This window comes from Salminus brasiliensis, chromosome 15 (genome assembly GCF_030463535.1).
Source record: "Salminus brasiliensis chromosome 15, fSalBra1.hap2, whole genome shotgun sequence".
Classification (NCBI taxonomy): domain Eukaryota; kingdom Metazoa; phylum Chordata; class Actinopteri; order Characiformes; family Bryconidae; genus Salminus; species Salminus brasiliensis.
The window spans coordinates 9,017,055-9,028,277 of NC_132892.1; positions in this window are offsets into that span (position 1 = coordinate 9,017,055).

The window sequence follows — 11,223 nt, forward strand, 5'->3', positions numbered from 1 at the left end:
GATGGCCTATGAGGACAACTGACTGCATTAAAAAACAAACCATTTAGGGGGTTTAATGCCTTTAGGGGTGTACATTACTTTTTTCAACAGTAACCTTTTCTCACTCTCTTATCCCCATTGCTGTTTTCCATTGTTCCATTGCTTTGGAAAATTACGCCTCATGTGCTTTGCATGACTAAAAGGAGACTTCTTTTGGCATGCATGAGAAAATTACATACTGCATATGTGCAGGATAAGCACATACCTGGACATGTGTGTCCTGAATATAGAAGAAATAACACTGACATAAAATTCCAAAGCTTCCAGCCTTGTGATTAGCACTGAGCCGGCTCCAGAGCGGACGTCAAAACAGACCCTGGAGTTTAGGAAAGTCAAAGTGAAATCAAACTTAATCTGGGTGTGGGAGTGAGAGTGTCTTGTTTACATGATACATATATTGGCATGATGTCTAAATAATTTTTTCCGCTTTTTACAATTGCTGTACAGAATGTAATAAACAGTTTTAACCTGACGATAGGTGTCCTTTCTTTAACTTGATCAGTTGCTTTAAATAAGTGAAGTGTTGTATGAGTAGTGTGTGTGTGTGTGTGTGTGTGTGTGTTTGGTTTCTTTAAAGAAATACTGCAGGAGTGTTGTTTGTACTGGATTCAGAAACTAAGAAGCTGTTTGCCATTCACTCTGAGAAGGTCACATCCTGTTAACTGGGACTTAAGGACCCAATTTACACCTGGCCTGTGTGATTAGCCCAACTGGGCACAAGAAAGTTTTTTCCATGGGTTCCATGTTGGTCCCACATATGGATGCCCACCAGGGTCAGTGATGGGACCAGTAGGCGTTAAACATGGGGCTCAATTGGGTTGTACACTGCACATGTGAGATTAATGTGTCATAGTGGGGCTTATTTGGGAAGCCCAACTTGGTCCCGGTAACTACACATGTACAAACCCAATCATTGCCCATGCCCACCTGAAACCTATACCTTTGATCATTCCTGAGCTGTGCTGAAGAAGGTTGCTGTCTTAAAATTGGCAATTTTACATGTTGTCATGCACCTTCCTCACAGACACAAATCACATGCCTAATGGCATACTGCATGGGGAGGAGGTTTGGTTGTCAAATGTGTCAAATGTGAGAGACGTGATGCGTTTACACTGCTATAACCACCTGAATTGGTTTGAGTGATCAAATTTGTATCTGGTTTAAATGCATCTTGGGTGTGTTTACACTTTTGTATGTGTCTTGACCTAATTTAGATATACAGTATATACACAAAAAAGTATTCAGTCAGCTGCTGATTGGGCATGTTCTCCTACTTAGAAAGATGAGAGAGGTCTGTAAGTTTCATCATAGGTACACTTCAACTATGAGAGACAAAATGAGAAACAAAAACCAGGAAATCACATTGTAGGATTTTTAAAGAATTTATTTGTAAATTATGGTGGAAAATAAGTATTTAATCAACCACAAACAAGCAAGATTTCTGGCTCTCACAGCCCTGTAACTTCTTTAAGAAGCTCTTCTGTCTCAAATCCTGCAGTGCCAGGCGTGTCCCCCTGCTTTTAAGCCAGTGCATGTCCAGGCCTGTCTGAAGTTTGCCAGAGAGCATATGGATGATCCAGAAGAGGATTGGGAGAATATCATGTGGTCAGATGAAACCAAAATAGAACTTTTTGGTTAAAACCCGCAGTGTTTGGAGGAAGAAGAATGCTGAGTTGAATCCCAAGAACACCATACCTACTGTGAAGCATGGGGGTGGAAACATCATGCTTTGGGGACAGGACGACTGATCCGTGTTAAGGGAAGAATGAACTGGGCCATGTATCGTAAGATTTTAAGCCAAAACCTCCTTCCATCAGTGAGAGCTGGAACGTGGCTGGGTCTTCCAGCATGACAATGATCCCAAACACACTGCTTGGGCAACAAAGGAGCAGCTCTGTAAAACGCATTTCAAGGTACTGGAGTGGCCTAGCCAGTCTCCAGACCTCAACCCAATAGAGAATTTGTGGAGGGAGTTGAAAGTATGTGTTGCCCAGCGATAGGCCAAAGACATCACTGCTCTAGAGTAGATCTGCATGGAGGAATGGGCCAAAATACCAGCTACAGTGTGTGCAAACCTGGTGAAGACTTACAGGAAACGTTTGACCTCTGTCATTGCCAACAAAGGTTATGTTACAAAGTATTGAGCTGAACTTTTGTTATTGACCAAATACTTATTTTCCACCATAATTTACAAATACATTCTTTAAAAATCCTATAATGTGATTTCCTGGTCTCATTTTGTCTCTCATAGTTGAAATTACAGAATCTCTTTCATCTTTCTAAGTAGGAGAACTTGCACAGTCAGTGGCTGACTAAATACCTTTTGGCCCCACTGCACATCCTGATATTCAAGAGGGATGAAGTGACCAGGTGTAAATAGGGTCTTTGGCCTACATGTCACCAGTAAAAGTGTCCTGTTAAATTTCCCATAAGGCTAGAAAAACCAAGACATTATCTGCAATTAACAGGTCAGCAAGTTTCAACAACAGAGTTCAGTACATGTATGACAGTTGTGAGACAATTAGTAGCAATCGTGGGTTTAGCAAGTATTTAGCTACACCAACATGTTCCTTAGGTATAGCATTTATGTCAAAGGGAATTAAGAGGCCACAATTGATTGTGTTTGCTAGTAGAAAACAAAATTCAGTCAAGGACTCCACAAGAACTCTTAAGGTGTCCTCTGTTATCTGACACCAAGATATCAGTTGCAATGTGGAGTCACAATTGCCTTGGGGGGACCCTGTCACCGGTTCACTGGTTGTCCTTCCTTGGAGCACTTTGGGTAGGTACTGACCACAGCCTACCAGGAACACCCCATAAGACCTGCTTGATGTTTTGGAGATGCTCTGACCCAGTCATCTACCCATCACAATTTGGCCCTTTCAACACATCAGCTTCAAGAACTGACTTGCTTGTTGCCTAATATGTATATCCCACCCCTTGACAGATGCCATTTTAATTATATAACCATTTCTAATATAATTGTGGCTGATCGGAGTAGGTGTGCCTCCGACAAAAGAATGGCTAAACTAGCATGTATTTCACCAGCAAAACAAGTGTATGTTTATTTTGGTATGTTTATCCAGGTCCAGACCAGCACCAGATCAGCATAAACCAGCTTAGACCATTATTCCAAAAATGTATGCTGGTCTAAGCTGTTGTCTTCAGGAAGAACAGTGTTGGCATTAGAGAACGTGAGAGAAAATTAGCTGCTATAATATTTAGCTATGATAATCCAGATCACAGTATAGCTGTAGCGTTACGCAATGCGAGAGACAATGCCAATTAATGACTTTAGCAGAGCTCAGTAGCTATAGCATTAGCTCATATGTGTGTGTGTGTGTGTGTGTGTGTGTGTGTGTGTGGTGTGTGTTCGCAAGCAAGAGAGAAAGAGTATCACTGTATATCCCCTACAGAGAGGTCCATGTTACACATGTGCTCTAAAGTTCACCCTCAAACAGCATCATCTAACACAGCAGATGCTGAAAGATGAAGGACATTAAAGCAGCCGCTAAACTTTGAGCGCTGTAGGTGCGTCAGGCTGAAGGTGATGCAGAAACAGAGATTAGTGTGATGAGAGACTAAGTGTAATAACAGTCCTCCACTATTACATCAACTCTGACAGTCAGGAGCATGGGCTGCTACTATGTGAAGAATGTGGGCCTCTTTAGTGTGGAAGGTGTCGCTAATATGGCCTAGCTTTTAAAGAGTATTTTTAACCTGACACTTATAAGAGGTCTATTATGCATGAGGGTGTGTGTGTGTGTGTGTGTGTGTGTGAAAAAGAGACAGAGAGATAGAGAGAGACCGTGATAGTTGCAGTGCTGTAAAGATGCACTAGCTTAGCTTTTTAACCCTCCTGTTATGTAAATGGTTCCGCTTTCAATTAGTGCTATTGGATGTGCTCCCTCTGAGCGTGTGTGTATGTGTGTAAGTTCACACAGCATGTGTACCCTCTCTCGGCACGTGTCCTTGCATGCATGTCCATATGCACGTTTTTATAGTGTGTGCTCTATATTTAGAGAGTGTGTGTGTGTGTGTGTGTGTGTGTGATATGAGTGCCTGGCCCATGTCCATATGGCTCCCTGGCAAGCTTCTCTGTTTCAGATGATCAGGATTATATGTAATTCTCTAATGTGTGCTGGTGTTTGATGCTCTATCAGTGTAACTCTGCCAGCCAAAGTAGGGGTGGGCTATGACACGTTGGGCCATGTGTGCCAAAGCATGCAATGTTTTTTTGTGTGTGTGAGTGTATCTTTTTGTCCATGTGCCATACCCTTTCATCCAGCGCATTTAAACACCGCCTTCCTCTCACTTTCTGTCTTCTAATCATCCCATCATTAGCCACAATCCAACACTATCTTGTGCACTGCTCCTCCTTTCCTGCACATTCTTTAAAATAAAGGTGCCAAAACAGTTCTCCTGCGTGCTGCCATAGAATATTTTTTAAAGGACTGTAAGCCCATTGACCTCATCCGAAATGCCACCAGCATTATGGACGACCTAATAGTATTTGGCTACAAAAACAGAGTTGAGTATAGTTGTAACATTAGCATGTAGGGGATTTGAGAAAAATTAGCTGCAGCTAATGTGTATAGGTAGTATTTCACTATGTTATTATAGCTAAATCCTATATACACACATTAGTATTTAGCGAGAAAAGCACAGTTCAAGTGTAGCATTAGAATTTGAAAGAATTTTGTTGCAACTAATATGTATAGAAAGTATTTTGCTTTGTTATGATAGGTAAATATTAGCTATTTATATGAGTATTTAGCAATATTGCACAGTTCAGGTGTAGCGTTAGCATTTGAGAGAAAATTAGCTGCAGCTAATGTGTATAGGTAGTATTTCTCTACATTATTATAGCTAAATACTATATACACACATTAGTATTTAGTGAGAAAAGCATGGTTCAAGTGTAGCATTAGAATTTGAGAGAAATTTAGCTGCAACTAATATGTATAAAACAGTATTCCGCTATGTTATTATATCTAAATTCTAGCTATTTACATTAGTATTTAGCATTAAGCACAGTTCAGGTGTAGTGTTAGATTGTGATACATAAGCTGTGCAAGTGCATATGTGTGCATAGGTAGTATTTCGCTATGTCATTTCACATTATTATTTAGCTATAATGGAGGTTTCAGGTGTAGCGTTAGAATTTGAAAGAAACTTTCAGAGAACCTGAGCTCATTTGTACAGCTCCCAGATAGTAAGGTGATGTTGATACGTTGATGATTTGTGATCAGAACCATCATATTGGTTGAGGTGGAAATTTTCATATCATTATTATGTTGGATCAACAATGAATTATCAGTGAAAGTTGCCAGTTTGTAATGTTGGCAGCGATGACTAGCAATATACATTGAGTCATAGTTGACCGGGAGATCATGCGACAGAGGACAAGAGGTCACTTTGGCAATTCCAACAGACCCAAATAAATGTTCACAGCAAACTGCTGCCTCTGAGATAAGGAGAAAACATTTCCCAACATATATATGTTAGTTTCTGAGAGATTTTTGGTAATACATAGTTTTAATTGAATATGAATCATTTTAAAGCATTAGCTAAATTACCTTTACAGTACTTTGTGTCTGTTTTCTTTCCCTATTCTGCTTTTTACAACATGTCCCTTGCTGTAGATAAAGCGAGGTTGATTTAACACATTTTCCTACAGTAGTATGATTCTTAAAGGTTTAAAGATGATTGAAGCAGTGTTGGTTTTCAGTTGATATTTTGTTACAATTTCAATGTGCAAAAGTGATAATAAATCAGCATCAGATTGGAACGTTGATTCAGTAAAGTTAATGGGGACAGTTTACCTTGATTTAACATCTATTCAACGACTGATGTCTATCGTATCGTGATGGGCTTGTATTTAGCTATAATAACACAGTTCAGGTATTTCTTTAAAATTAGAGAATTTGAAAGGCAATTTGCCTAAAGCCACTCATCCACTAATTTAACGTTCCATAAATTCCAGCTCTACCTTGTCCACGTGTCCATATCAAGTCTGCGCAACCGTCCACCACCCCGTCACCTCCCCTTTAACCCTGTCATCTATCATTCCTGGCTCCACACATCAGAGTGGGGACTTGGCTTCCTACCACAAAGCAAAGCCACCCGAACTCCAGCCCAAAATAGTCCTCTGAATACACCCTCCCTCTCTCATAGTCTCCTCCCAGGTCATCTAGCAAACTAGCATTTTACTATAAAAACCCTGTTCAGGTTTGATGTTAGATTTAGAGAATTTGAGTAACAGTTAGCTACAATTGAAGACTTTACTTAGTATTTAACTACAATATGAGAGTTGAGTATAGTTATAACATTGTAATTAGTATTGTAATTAGTATTGTAATTAGTTCACAGTTAATTGCTTTTTTTAGTGCTGCATAAAAAATGTACAAGGATTCGTGTTGAATAGGTTCCTGAGCAAGAGTCTGAGCTCCTTCGTGCAGTTTTTCAATAACAGTAATGATAAAATCATGTGTTTTTTCCCCGAAATCCATACAAATCCATGTTCATGCCAATTTGGTTGACCAGCATGACCATGCATTTTCTGTGTGGTCATGCTGGTCAACCAGCAAGGTCAAGCTTGGTCATTCTGGTTGTCTAGCTTGGGCAGGTAGATCGTGCTTGTATACCCGCAAAGGCCGGGATGTTTTTATTGTTAAGTAAAAATTCCCGACGCTAAGAAAATAAAACCATATGAATGTTTGGCCATCATGATGTAATATCCATGAGGGGTCAAAAGGGGATAACCACCAAAGTCGAAAAGTTCAATTTTGATAAACAGGTCAATTTTGACAAAGGGCCTCACAATCCAAACATATACCGTACTACAGTATGTACTCTCATGCTGCTCCCCCCACTATCCAGAGCTCCATAGTCTGAACAAACATCCTTGTGTCAAAGGACACTTGGCAGATGAGCCTGATACCTCCTGGGTACGGCGGCCCACTCTCTCTCTCTCTCTATCTCTCTCTCTCTCCCTACACACTGACAGCTAGGTGAGATGCCAGAGAAGGGGATGGAGGGCGAGAGAGGCGCCTCTTCAGTGGGGTTGCATAAGCGGGAAGTTTGGCCCACAATGAAAGTGGAACAGCTCTTGCTGAGATGATGGGGACATCTGATGTTTAGCTGCTCATGTATTATTCTTTAGATGAAATCAATTCAGGAGCTTGACTTTATGAACTTTCAGATAACATTCCTAATATACACTAGTCATCTTCAGCAGAGAGTAATCTGCTCAGTAAAAGGACTGTCTGCACAGCTGAAGCGTTGAAGAAGACCAGATCATCATGCTCTGTGTCATCCTGTACACTGTAAACGTAGAGACTGAAGTGGACTCTTCCATTCAGCCCTTAATAAAGGGAGATCATTCAGCAGGAGTGGACTGTACCATTTTAGGCTTTTGTGAACACATGGTGTTGTGTTGTAAACAAGCGTTTAGCCCCTCCTACACACTCACGTCATACAGCAGTGGCTACAGAGCTGTACGTGTGTTTTAGTGGATGAGCAGTGGCAGCCTGGCACACGTTGGCACAATGATGCAGCGGTGGCTACAGGGCAGACTGTGATATGGGGAAGAAAATACATAATGAACTATATATATATATATATATATATATATATATATATTATTACTTTGAATTATTATTATGTATATTTTTTCTTTTATCATAATTATTATTACTGTTGCACCGTTTAGTACCGTTTTTCTCTGGATGTCTCGGGTTCTGGTGATTTGCAAGGTCGTTAATGCATTATAATAGAATTAGCACAGCTAGCACTGTTTCCCACTGAGCTGACATCATTAGCATGGCAATCTAACCAAAATACTCCAAACACAACAGAAAGCTTGAGGTTCTGGTTGAGGAAATTGAGGTTCAGGGGTTTGTGGCAGTTGTAAATAGCTATATATTAACAGTGTTAAAGTTTAATAGTCGACTTACATCTGACATAATTTCAATACACTGGAGTTTTAGTCTGCTTGCAAAAATCATATTTTGACTCCTTAATGTTGCTGTGATTGATCCGGCAGGATCCGGTGACATTTGGGTGGAAAATGTGCATAGAAGAAACTAAGCGTGGCCATGTCGGTCAACACGATTGGTCATGCCTGGTTATGAATATTGGAAAGGTGTGATGCAATCTACCTAGCTAACAATTGTTAACCTTTTACTTTAGATCAGATTTGACTTACTTTTAAGCTAGCAGATGGCAGAATGAAAGAGCTCAGGGTTTGTAGCTAATGGAGCAGCTAATCTAAAAGACCATACAGTGTTCAAAATTTCATATTAATGTGAATATAAAATTTATTCTGCAAAGGACAAAATACATTAAATACACTAAATACTTTAATTGGATCCAATTTAATAATAACAGGTGTTACAGTGGGACAAACATTTTGAAGTCATTAATTTGATAACATTTAAATATTAAAGTTGAGAACTGTAATTCCCGCTTTGAGCCACCCCTAATGGACATGCTTTTCACATGCATGTCTGGACAAGCTGTGAAATAAGCTTGTGGCCTTTCATTCGAATATGACTTGGGTTATGCAGCAATACTTAGCCCTTGCTAGCATTGTCCTGCCTGCTTCACCAAAGTTCCCTAATGCAGTTAGCTAACAAGATCTCAAAAAATCATACCCCAAAAATTAGTAAAATTTGATATCTGATATTTCTGACATATTTTATTACTCACACTACAGCTCCCATTTACTGGGGGCGCTGTTTTGCCATATACACACCTGTCTGTCAGAACGGACAAAACAGTGTCGCTACAACTACCTTCGTGCTATTTTTCTTCGTTAAAGACGCTTCTTCTGCATGTCTGGGTTGCGTCAGTACTCGTGCATATGTACGTCGGTTGTTCTTTATTTAGTACATATTGTGCGAATCTGAAAATGTCTAAAAGTCTTTTAGTCGCATATGTGTAAATTTCTCCTGAGACAGAGTAGCAACGATAACAGTAGTAGATGCAGTACAGGAAAGCAAATTGAAGACAGAGAAAAAATAACCTGATTGTAATAAAGATTGATTGATTTATTCCTCGGTTTTACAACTGGGTGTCCACTGAAGATTTGTGTTTACCATCTTTTTTTGTACCACTACATCAATGAAGGACACATCAAATACCATGTTAATAAAAAAAAGAAGAAGCAAACATTTTGACCAAAGTCTGTGGGCAGTACATAGTGCATAGTGCTTAGAGATTGAAATACACACTATTGTGTGTCTAATGAGAGAGAGAAAGAGAGAGAGAGGGAGAGAGAGAGAGAGAGAGAGAGAGAGCTCACAGTTACGCTCTGACACTTAGGCCTACTCTCACTCTCTCTCTCCAAATCCTCTGTCGCCTCCCTGTCACTGACTCAGTGCTTTTGATGGACCCTGTGGGACGGACTAGTGACTGACTCAGCCGTAATAATAAACAAACACTGGGTGAGAGATGCATGAAGTGTAATTTCATTTTTTGCGCTCGGCAGGTAGCGTTTAGCCAGCTCCCCAATGCGAGTTTGAATGAGGCCTGATATTCCATCAAGCTAAAACACGGACTGAAAGATGAAAACGCTGGGAAACAAAGACAGACTCCTTTTCCCTAAAGATGCAATAAGTGTGTGTGTGTGTGTAGGGTGTCTGTGGCTGCAGTCTGGAACATCAATATTCAGATTGTGCTGGATGTCCTAAGAATACAGCAGCTGCAATACTGGTCTTGTACTTGATCTGAAGCTTAAAAGAAAACCAACCAAAGTGGCATGTGTGGACCACTCGATAGGACTGGATCAGAGCTGCTGTTAGTAAAATGTACTTGATTGGAAGCAAAAATATATGCTCAGTTGGGTTTTTTTGGGGGGGGGTGTTGTTGTGTGTTGTGGGTATGTTGTCACTTCAGGAATCTTTGCTAAAGGCATGGAAGGCCCTGACAGTTGCCTGGTGTTATGTTGAAGGTCGCATGTTTTTTATTATGTTGTTTATTATAATGTTATTAAGTAAAAGTACACACATGTAGTTTGTACACATTAATAATATTGCTCTGTTGACATTTTACCTGAAGTGAAATACAGAACGACATGCTTGCAGTACTGGTGAGTTCTAACTACTACATGTATTTTACATTCTTTTGGATTTCTATTAAGATCTCTGTGACCGCACACATTATAAACAAAATGTATTCATTATCAAATGCATTATTTCTGCAGAAACAAATTACAGTGGGAGGGGTTTATTGAGAGGGGTTTATTGAAAAGTCTAATATGATTGGTTAACAAATCACTTAACAAGTCACACAGACACTTGGAAAAGTTCCTAAAAGTAATGAGTACAATTACTTAAGTATTTCCCATTACATTTTGGAATGCCTTTCTCTGCACTTAATGTTTCTTGAATGTAAAATCAAATAAGGTGTACAAGGCGTGTGTGTGTGGGTGTCTGTCCCTGTGTGTGCGTGTGTGTCTGTCCCTGTGTGTGTGTGTGTGTCTGTCCCTGTGTGTGTGAGAAACGTTCTTTTGTGGATGCACGCGCTATGAATTATCCATCTCTTCATAGCTCTTAAATTTACACAGAGACGTGGAGACAGGGAAGGGGTTCAATAATTAAAGCCTCGTAGAACAGCCCAGGGTGCAGCGACAGTGTGTACGACCACTTGTTCGGTGCAGTGGGAACGAACGTCAGGATGGTCCCAGTCTCATTTCGACGGTAGTTCTGCTGTGGTTCAACACTCTCCCACTCTTCACCTTTACCTGCACCGCTTTCCTCACTGTTCCAGAGAGCAACGCTCCGTCCTTTTAGCACCTGACTTCACTTTGATACCCAACACGAGACAGGGGGGAGAGGGGGGCACTGATGGAGAGAGAGAGAGAGAGAGAAAGAGAGAGAGAGAGAGAGAGAGAGAGAGAGAGAGAGAGAGAGAGAGAGAGAAAGTTGAAAGAGTAGAGAGAGAGAGAGAGAGAGAGAGAGAGAGAGAGAGAGAGAGAGAGAAAGAGAGAGGAGAGAGAAAGAGAGCGAGAGAGAGAGAGAGAGAGAGAGAGAAAGTTGAAAGAGTAGAGAGAGAGAGAGAGAGAGAGAGAGCGAGAGAGAGAGAGAGAGAGAGAGAGAGAGAGCGAGAGAGAGAGAGAGAGAGAAAGAGAGAGAGAAAGTTGAAAGAGTAGAGAGAGTGAGAGAGAGAGAGAGAAAGAGA